The 17,190-nt window shown below is 45.1% G+C and overlaps 1 protein-coding gene across 12 annotated transcripts in view; it reads left to right on the forward strand.

Annotated features, from left to right (window-relative positions):
- The window catches only part of RARB (retinoic acid receptor beta), a 769,461-nt gene that overhangs the window by 493,590 nt on the left and 258,681 nt on the right, over positions 1-17,190 (forward strand). The window lies entirely within an intron of this gene.

Consider the following 17,190-nt stretch of genomic DNA (forward strand, 5'->3'; position numbering starts at 1 on the left):
CTGTGGGCTCCCACTTGAACGTCCCCCAGAATCTAATCACTGCCTACACTGCCACAAGTTCATGGTACCCTATAAACCCATCTGGGATATCGTAATAAGCACCAAATAACCTCCCTGCTTCTACTCTTGCCCTCAGAGATGGGCTTCCAGAGCCCTCCGGCGACTCCCATCACGCTGAGGATGGAATCCAGAGCTCATCAAATTCTGCCAGGCCACATTAGCTAGCAATTCAGGCTTTCTCCATAGAGCTTTACCGTTCGTATTAGCAATGATAGCTGGCACTGAACAAGCAGTTAGTCTATATGAGGCACTGTTGGAAACCTTTGACGTGTTTTGCATGTTAGGAAACTGAGGCACAAAGAGGTCAGGAGACTTTCAGCAAGTACACAGCCAATAAGTGGTGAGCTGGGGTTTCACCTTCTCGACCACTGCCCCACCCTTCCTCTGGGCAAAGGAGACCCCAAGATGTGCCTCAACCCACGCTGTCAGACCCTCATTTTAATTTCAGATATTTCAGGAAGGATCCCAGTGCTCTGTTTGTTTTCTTGTGTTTGCGAATATATGTGTGTGTGACTTTAACCGTAGGAGGAAAGGTTTTAAGGAAGGAACAGGAGAAGAGGGCTGGAGCCTGAATTAATTAGGGGAGCCCAAGTGGCTCAGACAGCAATGCCCCAGAGCCAAGCTGGAAGCCAAAAAATTTGTTTGAAAAACATGATCTCTCCCAGGCTGAAGATGACGTCAAATATATGGTGATCTACCACCCAAAAGGCAAAACCACAGTTTGCTTGTTTAAAGGCTGCTTTAGGTTGGTTTGGCTGCTGCAAACAGCAGGCTGCCGTGGCCAGCCAAGGGTTCAAAAGTTGTCTGGAGGGAGGAAACCCAGGTCTTGCCAGCTCAGAGGCTCTGCGTCTGCTTCGGGGTCAGGCCCCAGCCCACCTGTACCGGCTTTCCCTTTGCCACACCCGAACACTGGTGTCCTCTGAAGCCCCATTCGTTGAGTGGCAGAGAGCGCTTCGGCTCCGACCGGAATTTCTTCCGAAAGAGTACAATGTCCCCCAGTGGCATACACAACAGAGAGAACGGTCTTCAACAGTTGCACTGAAGGGTGAGCAGCACAAGGCAAGGGACCGGTTGGTTGAAACAGTCAAATATTTCAAGTGATTTCAGCCTGTCCGGTTCCCCTCTTGTCCCCAGTGCCCAGGCTCTTTGGATCCTGGCACGCACTTCAGTGACACACAGGTGACCTAAGTGGAGCCGTTGTGAGTATTTGGGGGGGAAGAGTGGAGGAGGCCGAGCCTGCCCCCCCCGCCTTGACTGTATTCTAAGCAGTTGTTCTGGGAAACAATTAAGAACCTGGGAGGAAAGGCCGGTCCCATGCCAAGAAGTGCAGCAGCACCCTGTTTTCGGCAGAGGGGAGTGAGTGGCCGTGGGGTTCCACTGATTGGGTCTCCGTGGCAGGCCGGCTGCCCCCCAGGAAGGCCTGGTATTCCTGTCCTCTCGGTGAACCTGCTTGAAAGGGATACAGGAGTTATTGGGTAATCAGGACTTGTCAGCGCCTCGGTTATGCAGGATGGTTCAATCCGATAATGTGAATGGAGCCTGTAATAGTGCTGATGAAAAGCACTCCAGTTTCAAAAGGGCCTTGAATGATTTTTTGTTCATTTTCTGTTTACATGTAATGTGTTATTGATGTCATTACCTTATAATACAGCGGCTTGTTTCATAGAAAAACCAGGAATTATTCATTCTTTAAAAAAAAAAAAAAAAAAGCCTAAGAAGAAGAAAGAAGGAAAGAAAGAGACCCTGTTACGTGAGGAAAATTGCATCCGAATGCTACGACTGAAGCATATTGATTTTCTGGCACCAGACTTTTTAGATTAAAAATGCCAATACTAAATCCTTTCATGACCTATAGTTCATATGAAGTTCGCATGTCATTTACTATTATTCTGGGGGGAAAAAAAAAGCTGAATCTTTAATGAAAACATAGTTGGAAAGAATGTCTGCTGTGTCTACAATTTGCATACCATTATAATAATGCCTGATTATGAGCTAAGCATGCTGCTTGCTGGTGAGGTGGGATGAACGTTTTTCTTAGTTCAAATCAAAAGCCATTTGTCAGTTTTAATTGTCTGCTTGTCTTGACTTCATCCTTGGAAAGAGCTACAGATGGCCACAGTTTTGATTGTCCAGGCCCCTGAAGGACTTGGCATGTGTAGGTGAGCCCAACACTAGGACCCATTCCTTGACATTCCGCCAGGGTGGGAGACCGGTGTCTGGTCTCGCCCGAGTCCAGAAACACTGATGGAACTGATGAGTCATTCTTCCCAGTTAGTCAAGAACTGTAACGTAGCCACCTAAGTCCCTGACATGGTCCCGATTTTGTTGCGTAACTACTACCAATCTCAAAAGTCTCTCAGTCAACACGGGAATGCCCCAGTGGCACGTGTGGTTGAGATTTTTGCTTTCTGACGGCACGCCATGAGCCAGCTTTGAAAGTGCAGCACAAATACCTTTCCTGAAAATCTGTTTCCTTTTACTATATTCTTCTGTGAAGGCCTAACGTATTTACTGTCTGGCCTTTCACAGAAAAAAGAAAAAAACTGCAAAAATCTTCTCCTCCATTATGGTGGCCAAGAGTAGGTACAACTGCTTTTCAGAGTTGCACTGCAAGCAGCTAGCATAAGAGAAGATTAAGTTATGAATTGTAAATCACGGATTTTTGAGTGAGATGGAATGTTAATGAGAAATCACCCAATCCTACTTCCCAACTGACTGATGTTTGATTACCCCCACTAACATTTCCAGTATTGGGAAAACGATTTTGAAGCCTGCCATTCTGTATTTTGATAGTTCTGTTAGGAATTCTTCCTTGTATCAAATGAAAATACATCTCCTCACAGGTTCTTTCCAGTGGTCGGATTCCTCTGCTTTGCAGACGTGGGAACAAGTACGAACAGTCTCCAACACGGCTAATCATTCCGGGATTGAAAGCCATCACTGTTTCCCCCCTAGTGTTTTCTCCTTCGAGTTAGATATTCCCGTTCTCTTCCTTTGTTCCTTTTATGCTAGAGTATTGAGCCCTTGAAAAACCAAGCCCTTGAAAAACCAAAAAACATTGTCCAGATGCATGAGTCCAACACCGGGTACAAACGCAGTATTCCAAATGCAGTTCTACCAAGGGGGAATTAGAATCATCACCTCCGTCGTTCCAGAAGTAATATTTCTGCTACCGTAAACTCTAAATTGCCTTTGGGGAGACCACATCTCACTGGTGAATCAGATTGGGCATGAAATCCACTGTCTTGATCTGCTCAGACTGCTATAGCAAAAGACCACCCATAGACCAGGTGGCTTAGACAGCAGGCATGTGTCGCTCGCCGTTCTGGAGGCTGGGAACTCCAAGGCCAGGTGCTCGCAGACTCAGTTCCTGGTGACAGCCCACTTCCGGGTTTGCAGACAGCTATTTTCTTACTGTGTTCTAGCATGAACTTTCATTGTGTAAGGATGAAGAGAGACCTCTCTGTCTTCCTCTTCTTGTAAGGGTGCTAATCCCAGCAGGAGGATCCCGGCTTCGTGACCTCATTTAAACCTAATTACCTTCCAAAGGCCTCACCTTTGGAGTTGGGACTAAGGTGGGACTTCACTCGATGAATTTTGGGGGGATAAGACACTCGGTCCATAACTTCAAGTACATTGCCTTTGCTGATAAATAGGAAATTATCCTGCTGACTTCCTACCTTTGTTCCCTTTCCGTCCCCGGTCATACCTGCCTGCACTATGCCGTTATTTTCACGATGGAGCCTGATTCCTTAACTTCTGATAATTGCTTCTTAATTGGGAAGGGAGAAGAGGAATGTCTCTCGTTCTTCCTCTCTTCATCCATCCATGCGAACAGTGGCTTCTTCCAGACTAATTATTCTCTTCCAACCTACTTTACCTTCTGTAAATGGAAGGGAAGTAGCTAAAAGCTAAGATTCTTTATGGGAATCATAAATGCTGTTCTACACATATTTCTGACTCTCTCCCTTTCAGCAGCCGGATAGGATTGCCAGGCCAGAGGATGCAATCCGGCCAATGAATTGGGAATATGGAAATGATGTGTGTCACTCCAAGACTGTCACTGAAGTGCCGATTCAAAACCCCGCAGACGTCTCAGGGTGGCTCAGTCAATTAAGCGTCCATCCTTGGTTCGGGTCGTGATCTCACCATTCGTGAGTTCGAGCCCCGCTTTGGGCTCTGTGCTGACAGCTCAGGGCCTGGAGCCTGCTTCGGATTCTGTGTCTCCCTCCCTCTCTGCCCCACTCCCACTCACATTCTGCCTCCCCCTCTCCCTCCTTGCTCTCCCCCTCTTGCTCGCTCGCTCTCAAAAATAAATAAACATTAAAAAACATTAAAAAAAAATTAAAAACCCACAGAACTCTCTCTCTGGTACGGTGACCAGCTTTCAGGATAGCGGCTATTTTGTCACTCTGGGTCCCAGAATAAGGTGGCATGGAGCACAGTCCCCTGCTCAGAGGATGGACACGGAACCTAGATGAGAAATAATCCTTTGTTTCTATAAGTGGAGGCTGTTTGGCTGTTGCTTTTGCAACATCTGGGAGTGGTTTTGCCTTTCTGACACTCAAATTTTCAGGTCACTCATTCATATCGCATTAGTCAGCTCTTTGTGTAGTGCCTACTATGTGAATGCACTTGGACTATCGCAGCGAACAAAACACAAGTCTCTTTCTATCCTTGAGGAATACAGGGTTTGGACATTGCAATGGCCAAACCAGACCGGACTCCTCCCAGTACAATGTGGCGGATAGAATGTAGTGCGTCTGGACAGAGCATCTTCAGACGTATGATGATCAATGAATGTGTTACAGAGAGGCCAGGCGAGGAGTAGGAGAGCCAGGATTTAAAGTGCCACTTGGGGGGCACCTGGGTGCCTCAGCCGATTAAGCATCCCACTTCAGCTCAGGCCGTGAGCTCACGACATGTGGGTTGAGGCCCCACCTTGGGCTCTGTGCTGACCACTCCTAGCCTGGAACCTGTTTTGGATTCTGTGTCTCCCTTTCTCTCTGCCCTTTCCCCACTTGCACTCTTTCAAAACGAAATAAAAATTAAATAAATCGCCACTTTTGTCACTCACCTGCTGTGTGACTTTGGGTTGACCACTTTACCTGTCTGGGCCACTATTTCCCTTACCCATTTCCACTTTTGCTCGATTTCACTCTATCCCGTTCATGCCGGTGGTTGTCCAGCCTCTGTTTTAAGGCTTTCGGAAACAGGATACTCACCACTTCCCAAGGCAGCGTTGTATCTCTGAGCCCCTGTGTCTGCTCAAATGTTTTTCCTCTGAAACTCTTAAGCTCTAAAAGCCTGGACATACAGGGATTTCCATCTTGTTGTGGAACCCTCCTTCCCCCGCATGCCCCGTTCAGAATTTCCACGTAAGTAAATTTTTTACTGAGCTCCTATCCTGGGCCAAGTACAGCCTTAGAGTAGACGCTCTGGGGACTAGAGAAAAAGTATACATGATGGCCCTGAACTTAAAATGCAGTTAGATGAGAGCAGCATTTGGATCCCAGGGCACAACGTATCGTGCTAAATTGTGCAGCAGAGTCAGGGGCCAGGGAGGTGTAGACGGGATGAGGGTAATCAAGGAAGCCATCAGAGAGGCCATTGGACTATGCCCGTCTTGGAAGGATTGACGATTCTAGGTAGGGAAGGAGAGGCAGATCAGACAGGGAGAACAACTTCAGGGAAGGGAAAAAAGAGCTGAACGTGGTAGATGATGAAAACACAGTGGAGTCCCACCCGGCAAGAACAGAGAGTCGGAATAAGCCCCAGATTCGGGCTAGCCCAGTGCAGACAATTTTTAGAAGAATTCAGTGACAGAAATTTTCCAAGATAGAATGCCAGCCATCTAGGTGGGTAGTAAAAGATATCTTCATTTCCTTCTCTACTGAAAAGGCCTTGCAGGTTTTGGTTTTTTGGATAGAGTGTTTTTTGTTTGTTTTTTTTTTTTTTTTTTTTAAGTTTATTTGTTTTGAGAGAGAGAGAGAGGGCACAACCGGGATAGGGACAGAGAGAGACAGGAGAGAGAATCCCACCAGGCTCTGCCTTGTCAGCACAGAACCTGATGTGGGGTTCGAACTCACAAACTGTAAGATCATGACCTGAGCCGAAACCAAGAATCAGATGCTTAACCAACTGAGCCACCGACGTGCCCCAGTTTCTTTGGTTAAAAAAGAAAGATCTTTGCCGACATGGGCCTTTTATCACAGATTCTCCATTTGTTTACAGCTTTTATTTAATGAACGATAGCTGCAGTATGGAATTAAAGATGTACCTCCCTGGACATTCCTTGTGTTGATGGCTGATACTGCACATCAATATAAACGGGTCAGTTAAGGGCTCCATGGGAATGCCGGGGGAGTTTGGGCTGTAACAAGACATGTGGAGAAGGAAAATGTGGACAGGAATACCTTTGCCAAATGGGTTCCATCCTTTATATAAGTGATGGCTTTATTTTGGCTTTCAATGAGAATGGCTTTCCCCGAGGCACATATGGGACATAGACCGTTCAGGCTCATGACACAAACTCTTCAGAAAAACACAAGGCATGCCAGTAGGGGATGTGAAGACACAACACTCGAGCTGCCCTTGCTCGGCCTCTGAGCTGACCTACGTACTTCCGCCTCCTCCTTCAAGTTAACTTCTAGTCTCCGAGAAAAAGTCAAGTGAAAACAAAAGTCACTCATGTCGTATTTAGCTGAGAAAGAAGGAAAGCAAGAAGATACATGAAAAAATAAATGTCGTGTTCAAAATGGAAGTTGGTTGCCGCAGACGAGTTGTTTCCCGCAGTGTAAGAGGAAGTGGGTAATGAATGTATTGAATCCGAGGCAATCATTTATGAAATGCCAAGGACGATGGGGGTAGAATCAGAAACAGCAGAAAAATTAATGTGTTATTTTCTATAAATGGGAAGGGGGAATTTTAGCTAATAACCTTTTGGAAAATTAAGGTTATTAAAAATAATAAGCTGACTCTTCTATAGACCTTGATCGTTTTCAAAACACATTCGGAGGCATTATTTCATTTGATTCCCGTGACAACCCTAGGAGGTCTGCAGAGTGGTGTTTTTTTGTTGTTGTTTTTTGTTTTGTTTTGTTGTTTTTTTTTTAATTTTTTTTCAACGTTTATTTTATTTTTGGGACAGAAAGAGACAGAGCATGAACGGGGGAGGGGCAGAGAGAGAGGAAGACACAGAATCGGAAACAGGCTCCAGGCTCTGAGCCATCAGCCCAGAGCCTGACGCGGGGCTCGAACTCCCGGACCGCGAGATCGTGACCTGGCTGAAGTCGGACGCTTAACCGACTGCGCCACCCAGGCGCCCCTGTTTTTTGTTTCTTTAATCTTCATTGTATAGATGAGAAACTAAAATTCGGAAAGGTTAAGGGCTCACTCTAGATGACACAGCTAATAAGCAGCAAAGTCAGGGCTTTAAAAATCTCAGTCCTAACTCTGGTCTGGTCAAGTACAGAGGAAACGCAAAGCCTGTGAGTTATCAGCGGGTTTATAAAAAGTGATCCACTTGACAGAGATAGAATAGCAATGTAGTTGGAGGGCATGGGCTCACTCTGCAGCAGAAATTGCAAATCAGACGCCTGAGGTCATAATCTAGTAGTAGATGAGCTTGTGCAATTATGACCCAAACAATAGTTACAGTTTATTCAATTTTTAACAAGATTTAAAAATCAGGATGTTTTATAATAATATCTGGATATGTGGCTTCTCTCTTAAAATTGGCACCCCCTCTGGGGCACCTGGGTGGCTCAGTCAGTTAAGTGCCCGACTTTGGCTCAGGTCACGATCTCACGGTTCGTGAGTTTGAGCCCCGCGTCGGGCTCTGTGCTGACAGCTCAGAGCCTGGAACCTGCTTCACATTCTGAGTCTCCCTCTGTCTGCCCCTCCACCGCTTACACTCTGTCTCTTGCATCGTCTCAAAAATAAACATTTGTAAAAAAATTTTTTTAATTGGCACCCCCTGGTCCCACTGACCAGTGTTTCCACGTGACCATAAGCAGCAAGGGCTTAGGAGCAGCTGTCTCTCTTAGACAGACACGCACTTTGTAGTTGGCCACAGTCCCCACCACTCCGTGTTGTCCCCTGTCCTGGAGTCCAAGGATCAGTTGATGTTTCTCATCGTGTCTGTGCTATTATTTTTTTTTTTTACCTACCCCTCTGTATCATTCACTGGATTCTTCAGGCATTTGAATTTATGTCCTCACATCTGGAGGCAGCCTCTGGGCTCTACCAATTTCTGGCTGTGTGACCATGGGCGGTTACTTTCATCCGTAATGCCCCCCATTTCTATTTCATTCTCTAAAAAAGGAATGATAATGGCGGCACTCCAGTGGGTATTTGGCATTTTCTTGTCGTTGTTACTTGTTCTTTCAACATTATTTCTTTCTTTGAAAGTTCCCATCTTATGGGGATAAGGAAACCTATCTAGTTTTCAAGCATCCCTAGCGTCTAGGGCACAAGTGAGGGACCCTCATCCTCCAATAAAACGGAGGTGAACCAGACTTCGGCTGAACCTAGCTTGCAACCCGAAGAAACACGTGTGTGCCATTCATCTTGCAAGAGCCACATGTCATGTCTGGGGACAACATGGCAGATGTGTCACTGGTGCCATTCAAAACCTATCATCGGTTTGTTGGGATATGACCTGGGATGTGTGTGCCCATTATTGGAAGCATCTGGGCTTCCTCCATGCTCTGGTATGATGTTAGCCACTATCTCTGGTTGTGTAACTTCCAAGCCTAGTTCTCTGGCCCTCCAGAAGAAGCTATGAGCTCTGGAAGATCCTGTAGTGAGTATCTCTTGCCTTTTGCCTCTCAGATCCACTCCACATCCTTCCCCTGTGCTGTATGTGTTGCACAAGGTGACCACGTTTATTTTTGAGACAGAGAGAGACAGAGCATGAGCAGGGGAGGGGCAGAGAGAGAGGGAGACACAGAATCCGAAGCAGGCTCCAGGCTCTGAGCCGTCAGCACAGAGCCCGATGTGGGGCTCGAGCTCATAAACTGTGAGATTATGAACCGAGCTGAAGTTGGACGCTTAACTGACTGAGCCACTCAGGTGCCCCTCAAGGCGACCACTATAAAATACATTTCCCAAGCCCCTGTGTCAGCAGGTTGGTAGAGCCTAAAGTTCATGCACTTTGGGGGCTCTCTTTTATAAAAATAATTGAAGATTATAAATACAGAATGATGTACAAAAAGAGTGTTTATTTTTACTGAGAAAAAAAAATCACAACAGATTACAACTCTTAAAAATTTAGAATGAGAAAAAACAGAATAAATAAAATATCGAAAGCCAGAAAAATAAGGTCTGTTTTTATTTGCTGTCGAGATCTCTCTCTCATACTTTCTTCCGAGAATCTTTGGCTTTTACACTCTTTGACTTTCTTTTCCTAGGAAATAATTTGCTGGAGACAGAAGCAGAAATATAATTCCATCTTCCCTCAGTATGTTGACTAGAATTCACTTTTCTATTAATGACAGTTTAGAAAAGTTTCCATTCTCAACTCCTGAGTGGTGTGGTTATGTAAATTTTTAGGATCGGTTTCCTTTGAGGGTCAGCCCCTGTCAGGCTGCTTTCCTGAAAGAGCTAGAAGAGTTTAGGGCAGTTTGGGTTTCTCATGTCGCAATCTACTGCTTTGTCGTTGGCATCCTCACGGTGAGACATCGAGGGGAGAGCCAGGGCCAGCGGCCTGGTGGACCCTCACGTTTTACCGCAGGCCATTCGGACATCCGAAACCACACTTTTCACCTATCTGAATGTCTGGTGGGACATTTAAAATTCATGAAGGAGGTGAAAAAATTCTCAGCGGGGTGGGACAGGCTGATGTCTGCAGGCATCTCCAACCTCTACGTACTCCGGGGTTCTCGGAACCCCCAGTCCTCCTGGCGACCACACTAGACTTAATTCCACACAGAAATAAGTGTGAGCCACATGCATATGTCCCACTGGACACCGACTAAATCAGCTTCCCCAAACCAGCCCTTGAAGCACACCCCAGACCACTCTAATGCCCCCTATTGGGAGAGGAGGTGTGGTAGAGGGGATGTCAGAGCACAGACAGCCATCAGAACCGGGAATTAAAATGGCATATGTTCAAGTACTCTGTGTAGAACCATGGATACAAGTTGCTCAGGCCCTTAGGAGGCCTTGTGAGCGGTCTCTACATGGTAAGGGGCCCTTGAGCTTGAGCCTCACTAACTTCCCCCTCCACTCCTTTCTTCCGGCCTCATTTGGCCAAAAGGAGGCATTGGCAAGGCCTTTGTTAACATCCTCCCTTCCTTTTACCCCTCCAGGCCTAGGATGGGTAGTGGCTTCCTGCCTGTCACTGCCCCATTCAGTTTTCAGCTCTTATAAAACATTGGCGAAAAGCAACCGTATTAAATTCATTCTCTTGGGTCACCTAGAATAGAGTTGCTTTCCCAACTGAACTCTGATCCATAATCTTTTTCTGCTTAAAAGAATATGCTTGGAAAATTTTGTCTATTTCCAAATTGGGCCTAAATATTTGGTATAAACAGATGCCTGTCATCCTCAGTCAGCTTTTTAGACATGGCACCTAGTTGAGCCCACAGGTTAATCTGAGGGCCATTATACCCATAGGTACTTTTTGTATTTACATATTTTCTGCTCTATCTGTTGAGAGACAGGAAGTATCATTTTTCTCTGTAATTGACAGATACGTGAAAGATGACATATTGTATTAGAAGAAAGCCTGAACTGTCGCTGAGCACAATTCAGAATCCCTGTAGGCACCAGACACAACACCCGTGATAGAACCAAACCCCTGAGCCTGGGTGGCTCGGTGGGTTAAGCATCCAACTTCGGCGCAGGTCATGATCTCACCGTTTGTGAGTTCGAGCCCTATGTCGGGCTCTGTGCTGACAGCCTGGAGCCCGCTTCAGATTCTGTGTCTCCCTCTTTCTCTGCCCCTCCCCCGCCCTCTCTCTCGCTCTCGCTCTCGCTCTCGCTCTCAAAAGTAAATCTACATTAAAAAATTTTTTAAAAAAAAGAACCAAATTCCAAAAAAATGGTACAAAGTAGTATCTGTAAATATTTTAGGCCAAGGAATCTAGTGGGATTAGAACTAGAAACGGAAAATGAAATTTTATTTCATTTGGAAAAGCGTGCCGGAGAGGAATAATGTATAATTCAGACACATCGGTAGCAGAGGAACCCAGGACGGTGCTGGTGCCTAAAGAGGAATAGAATGGTGGTGACGACCACTTTTGGTGCCGTGCTGTAGTCAGATCGTAATAATATTTTAGGACCCTAAACTGGACTGGAAATCGATGAGAGAACAGCAGATGGGATGTTGGCCATAAATGGTGAAAAGAAAAGACAAAACAGTACAAACTGCTTTGCAGAGGACTAACCCGTACGACGATGAGTTGTTGTCCTTTGTCTTTTTTCTGTATTGGAGACATTTTCAGAAATGGGACACTTTATTGTAAGGGACCGCGAAAGTCATTCAAACCCTAGAATTTGAGAAGGAATCCTAGAAACTACTTGGTTGATCCCCTCAGTGTACAGATGAAGCAGTGAGAATCCAAGAATCGGTTCGCTTCGGGTTAGCCACATGGGCCAAACTAGGACTTCTCTTTCCCCTCAGAATTTTACTTCCGTAGGAACTTACAACTCTGTAAATGCTAACTGAGAGAAAACTCATAGCTAACCATAAGGATTTGCTGATTCTAATTAGCGTAAACAAAATCCACGTTTGCAGAGATAAAAAGAATAATGCAATAATTAAAGGTATCTTGTTGTAAGAGTAGCTGCTGTGTTTTGTTCTCCACTGTATCCATAGTATCTACCTTGTGTCTGACACAGAGAAGGCATTAAATGCACGTTGGATATTCATTAGCTGGATCATTGGTTGATGAGTGGATGATTAGATGGTTGGATGAGTGGGTAGGCGGGAGGGTGGATGGGTGGAAGGAAAGGTGAGTGACCTTCGGGGGGTGGAATTTAATCTGTTCCCTCATTTCCTGAGGAACAACTGACCTTGGCAGTTCTGGGCCACGCTATCTCAGAATGAACACAGCAATAACCACATTTTGTAATAATCCCAAACAGCAAGGATTTCGTATCAGGTAACATAATGAAGCCAGTCTCATTTTCATGATCAGTAGACTTGAGATTTCCAAGAGAGGAGCCCAAGAGTGTCAGTAGATGGATGGTAATCGTTTCCCTAAAATTACCAACAAGACCTCACTATGTGTGACTAAGTGGGCGAATGCCAAATTAGTGAAGAATCATCTGAATTCTACAACACGATTTTATGGCTTTTAGAAACCTACAGGCAAGTGGGAGTAGGCTAATAAAATATGATCTGGAAGAGATCATTGGGGGAAACGCTTCATTAATTGATAAGGATGTGTAATCATCTAAGTAGAAGTACACCTCCTAGCAACTTCAGCGTGCTTTTAGAGAGTTCCCTGTATGAAAGCATTCTCCTGGCCCCTCTTTTATACTCTTAATTAGGTATGCAAACCTTTTTCTTCGCACCCTCCAGCCTCTGTTTGATTATTCACAAGTTTGGGGTTAGTGGAATGATTCTCAATTGGCGATGTTTTCTGGGACACCACCGTAGATGGAAACAACAGGCATCCTGTTGAATGGTTAACTCGAGATCGGGAACATGCTTCACTCGGAAAAAGTTTCACTTGAGTGTGCCTTCCCCTCCCCCCTCCCCCCGTAAGGTTTGTCTGTCTCACTGATTAATTGTGTAATTATTAATCTACGTTTTGTAAACTGATGAACAGAAAATGAGTCTGCCATTTCTTTCCCCCTTTTCTCCTCCGCATGAGTTCCGTCACCATCAGCACTAAATTCCATTCGGAGTTCACAGCCGTCACGATAGCTAGTGCAGTTTTAGGTTAAGCATATTTTATCCATAAATTGCTATATTTGGTTCTCGAGTTATTATTGCAGTTCCTTGGGGTACATTTAAATCCACCTTATTGTAATAGATTATGGAATATAGTGGCTAATGTGTCTAATGTAAAATAAATGACTATAATGATTTATGATGCGACACTTCAATTTTATTGAACATAAGGATCATTGTACTAAAATGGATGGTGTATTGCTGGTTTAGCATAAAATACTGAATAACATATTCAAGAAAATGAATGGCTTGGCCAGTTCATAATATTCTGCCCCTTCAGCTGAGAGGTCTTTAATAAGCAAGAGTGTCATTACACTTGAAAATGTATGTATAGGTAATCCATTATCTAGAACAATGACAGGGATCTGCTTCAGTCCTTATTAAAGAGGGGACTCTTTGGAAGAAAATGCCATTCTTTGGTCTTCCTGAAAGAATGATTTCTACCCAACCACGGGGCAACTGTAACAGTGCTTAGCAGAGTTGTAAGTGGCCCCCACATTTAAAAATTATCGCCTTAAGACTCTCTCATAACCTGTGAGACAGAGGGGAATTTCAGGAAGGTTTTGATTTTTTTTCACCATTGTCCTCGGGCTGTATCCTTAATGTTCTTTCCGTGTCCGTTCGCCAACCTTTTGTTTTAACTCTTGCAGCTCCCGGCTCTTATAGGAACTCGAGCCCGTGTCTTTCCCCTGAACTCCATGTTTGTGTTTGATTACTGATTCATAAGGCAGATGTAAGAAGACCTGAGTGAGCTGTGAATTCTTATTAACGGTGAGACTACAGATAGTTTTCAGTGATACACTGGGCCCCTGTATTTGTGTTCTCACGCCGGATAGATAAACGGAAATGCTTCTAGAAAAGTTAGCAAGTTTAAATTGATGGTACAGTTCTGTCTTGCAAAAAGTGGGGGCACATGAAGCATACGGGAATTGACATGACCCTTTTCTGACTCTCTCGCCTTTGCGATCCTGTGATTCTGCCCTCTCAGCCCCATGATTCTCCTGGAACCCAGTGTGATGCCATAGGCACTTCCCACCAGAGAACCACCTCTTCATAGAATCGTCTCAACAGCCTCCATCTCCTTCACGGGAGAATAACCAGCTTTCCTCCTCCAGTGTGGCCGTACTGGTCTCAGCGGTGAGGGGAACCCGAATATTTGGAAGCCAGCTGCCGCATTTTGGGTAGGGCTCCTAAGTTCATTACCTGTGCTCCCTTTCAGCGTGTGCTGAGTTCATGTCCATCCTCCAGCCCTCAGCCCAGACAAGCTCATCTGACCAGCCCATACTGAGGCGTGGTCAGGCACCACACAAGCCTGTGACTGGGGGTCTTTTCCTTATGGGCCAGAGAACTCGGGTCATTAGGAAGCTAGGCATCCCCGGGGAGTTTGGGCTTTCTTCTCCTTAACAGCAGGTTTCACCACCGCCTGAAAAGGCACGGGTCCCCACGAGAAAGTGATAGGACCGTGGAAGCGAACGCGGTGTGTGTGGAGTTCGGGAGTTTTACATTCCGGAAGTAGAACATAATGTTTACAGCGGATCCTGCATTATGTAGATTTCAGGCCTTTATTCGTTCAGGATACACTCTCGGCCGGTTGTTGTTGTTGTTGTTGTTGTTATTGTTTTGAAAAGGTGACACAGCCTGAAACTATTCACTGCAGAGAGTAACGAAGGATATCTTGATATCCTAACTGAATTTGGGAGGCTTATGGTTCTATTTCTGGAGCATCATGGATATTTTCTCTGTAGTCATCTAAAAATGAAAGCGATAAGGACCACCTTTTTTGCTAATGGGTATGTTGCTTTTGGATCTCTTGCTACATTAATCTAGAAAAGACCAAGGCAAGGGGTGCTGAGATACTTCTGGCCCCACAGGTCTCCCGACCTCTACAGCTCGCCCATCATCCGTTCTAGCCTCAGGATTCTTTTCCACCATAAATTCTATGCTGTCATCGAAGATCATCAGCCTGTTTTTGTTTGGGGCCCCTGGGTGGCTCAGTCGGTTGGGCGTCCAACTTCGGCTCAGGTCATGATCTCCCGGTCCGTGAGTACGAGCCCCGCGTCGGGCTCTGTGCTGACAGCTCAGAGCCTGGAGCCTGTTTCAGATTCTGTGTCTCCCTCTCTCTCTGACCTTCCCCCATTCATGCTCTGTCTCTCTCTGTCTCAAAAATGAATAAACGTCAAAAAAAAAAAATTTTTTTAAAGACTGTTAGGGTGTTTTCTTTTTTTCTTCATACCTTCATATTTTCTCTCAAAATATCGTAGTCAATTTAAAAGGTTCATAAGGTCTTACCGCTGCCCCAGAAGGTCTTATCTTCTCTGCATTATGCCCTCATACCAGCTTCAGTTTGAATCCCTGTCTGATCATCTTTGGGAACTCTTCCGCAGTATTATGGCTACAGAAAAGGAATTTACCGAGGCCAAAACACACAGTCTAAAGATTGGCCATTAAAGGGCTTTCCTGCTCTAACTCCATTACCAATGCAGCAACCCCCCCACCCACTGTTTCTAGCTCCTTCCCCATACTGTGCTACCCCCACAGTTTTGTTTTCAACTGTTCATCATGGCGAACATCTACTTTCTTCTTTCTAAATTCTTATGCTTGACTTCTTAGTGCCAAGGTAGTATTTAGAATCCAGGCTTCCACTTGTGCGGGTACACAGGTAGAATTATTGATGTTAACGTGTTTTTCAAAGTGCTAAAGGGGCTTTTTCTGAAACCTGGGATTTACATACATATTTTGACCCGAGATGATATTTGGCTTCTCTCCCAGTGAATTCATCCAACTATTTCTTCTTTCACTCTTGAAGCATGTATTATGAGCCCAGGTAATCCCTTCAGAATACTTTGATTTACAGAACAGAGGCTTTTACCTGAGACATATTGAGGTATCCACCCATCATTGATACTTAAAAGTATTTTTTTTTTTAATCTGTATCCTCCTTCAAATGATAAACTGTATAAACTCATCAAAGGAGCTCTGGGTTTCTTTGGGGGGAGTGTTGTTTTTCTAAGCGTTATAGCGTCTCTGAGGAAATCTGCCTCAGTCTGCAGGGCAGATCCCGCAGTCCTGGGCACAATAAGCCTGGGACAAGTTTTGGAAACGATAAAGGCAGTCAACTGCAATTATCCCAGAGTTAAGCAGGGAATTCTTCTAATAAGTTGTGTGGGACACGTTTCCCCAGTGGGAACTTGACCGCTTGGATAGAGCAGTAATGTATTTGCTTCCTCCAAGCCAGAGGTACCTAACTACTTGTGTTGTAAACTGCTTCCTATTTTTTTTTTTTTTTTTTTTTTTTGGCCAAAAACACGTTAACATATCTAGGATACACTTTACAGAGACCAAATGAAGAAAAATTTTAAATTGTGCCATCAGCCGTGTGCTTCTTGAGTAAATGTGAAGATACCTTGTTCTTGGGTCAAGAGGGCTCAGTGTTAGAAAGTCCCGGCTTCTCCCCTGAATGAGCTCTGAGTTCAGTGTGATACCTTCCAAACTAAAAAACTTGATTGGGGAGTTTGTGAGCGCAGGCAGTGGGAGGATGGGCGCTACCTTGATGTAATGATTCTTAGGCTCATCTGGAAAAAGGAAAAGATGATCATAGTTAAAGGCAAAAAGTTTGTAAAAAGGGACCAAGAGGGTAAGACCTTCCTTCCATATAAAGTGCATTATAAGCAGTGGCAATTCAAACAGTGAGCCAGTGGCGTGGGAGTAGCAAGATGGGTGGGGCTGCCCTGAGTCTAGAGGTGGTCCCAAGTACATCGGGGAGGTCAGTACGTGAGCTGGCCAATCAAATGGCGAGACGGTATACTCTTCAATACGTGTTGGAAGAGAAATAAAGCAAGCTTTCTGCTCCATTCCTTCCACCTGAGCTACACTTTAGATAAATCACGGAGGGATAAATGATGGTAATGGAAAAAAAAAAAAGTTCCTACACAAAGTTCTATAAGAAATCATGAGTGTAGGGGCGCCTGGGTGGGGCAGTCGGTTAAGCGTCCGACTTCAGCCAGGTCACGATCTCGCGGTCCGTGAGTTCGAGCCCCGCGTCGGGCTCTGGGCTGATGGCTCAGAGCCTGGAGCCTGTTTCCGATTCTGTGTCTCCCTCTCTCTCTGCCCCTCCCCCGTTCATGCTCTGTCTCTCTCGGTCCCAAAAATAAATAAACGTTGAAAAAAAAATTAAAAAAAAAAAAAAAAGAAATCATGAGTGTACTTGATGCTAAAGAAGGGAG

The sequence above is a fragment of the Felis catus genome, chromosome C2 (genome assembly GCF_018350175.1).
Source record: "Felis catus isolate Fca126 chromosome C2, F.catus_Fca126_mat1.0, whole genome shotgun sequence".
In the NCBI taxonomy this organism is placed as follows: domain Eukaryota; kingdom Metazoa; phylum Chordata; class Mammalia; order Carnivora; family Felidae; genus Felis; species Felis catus.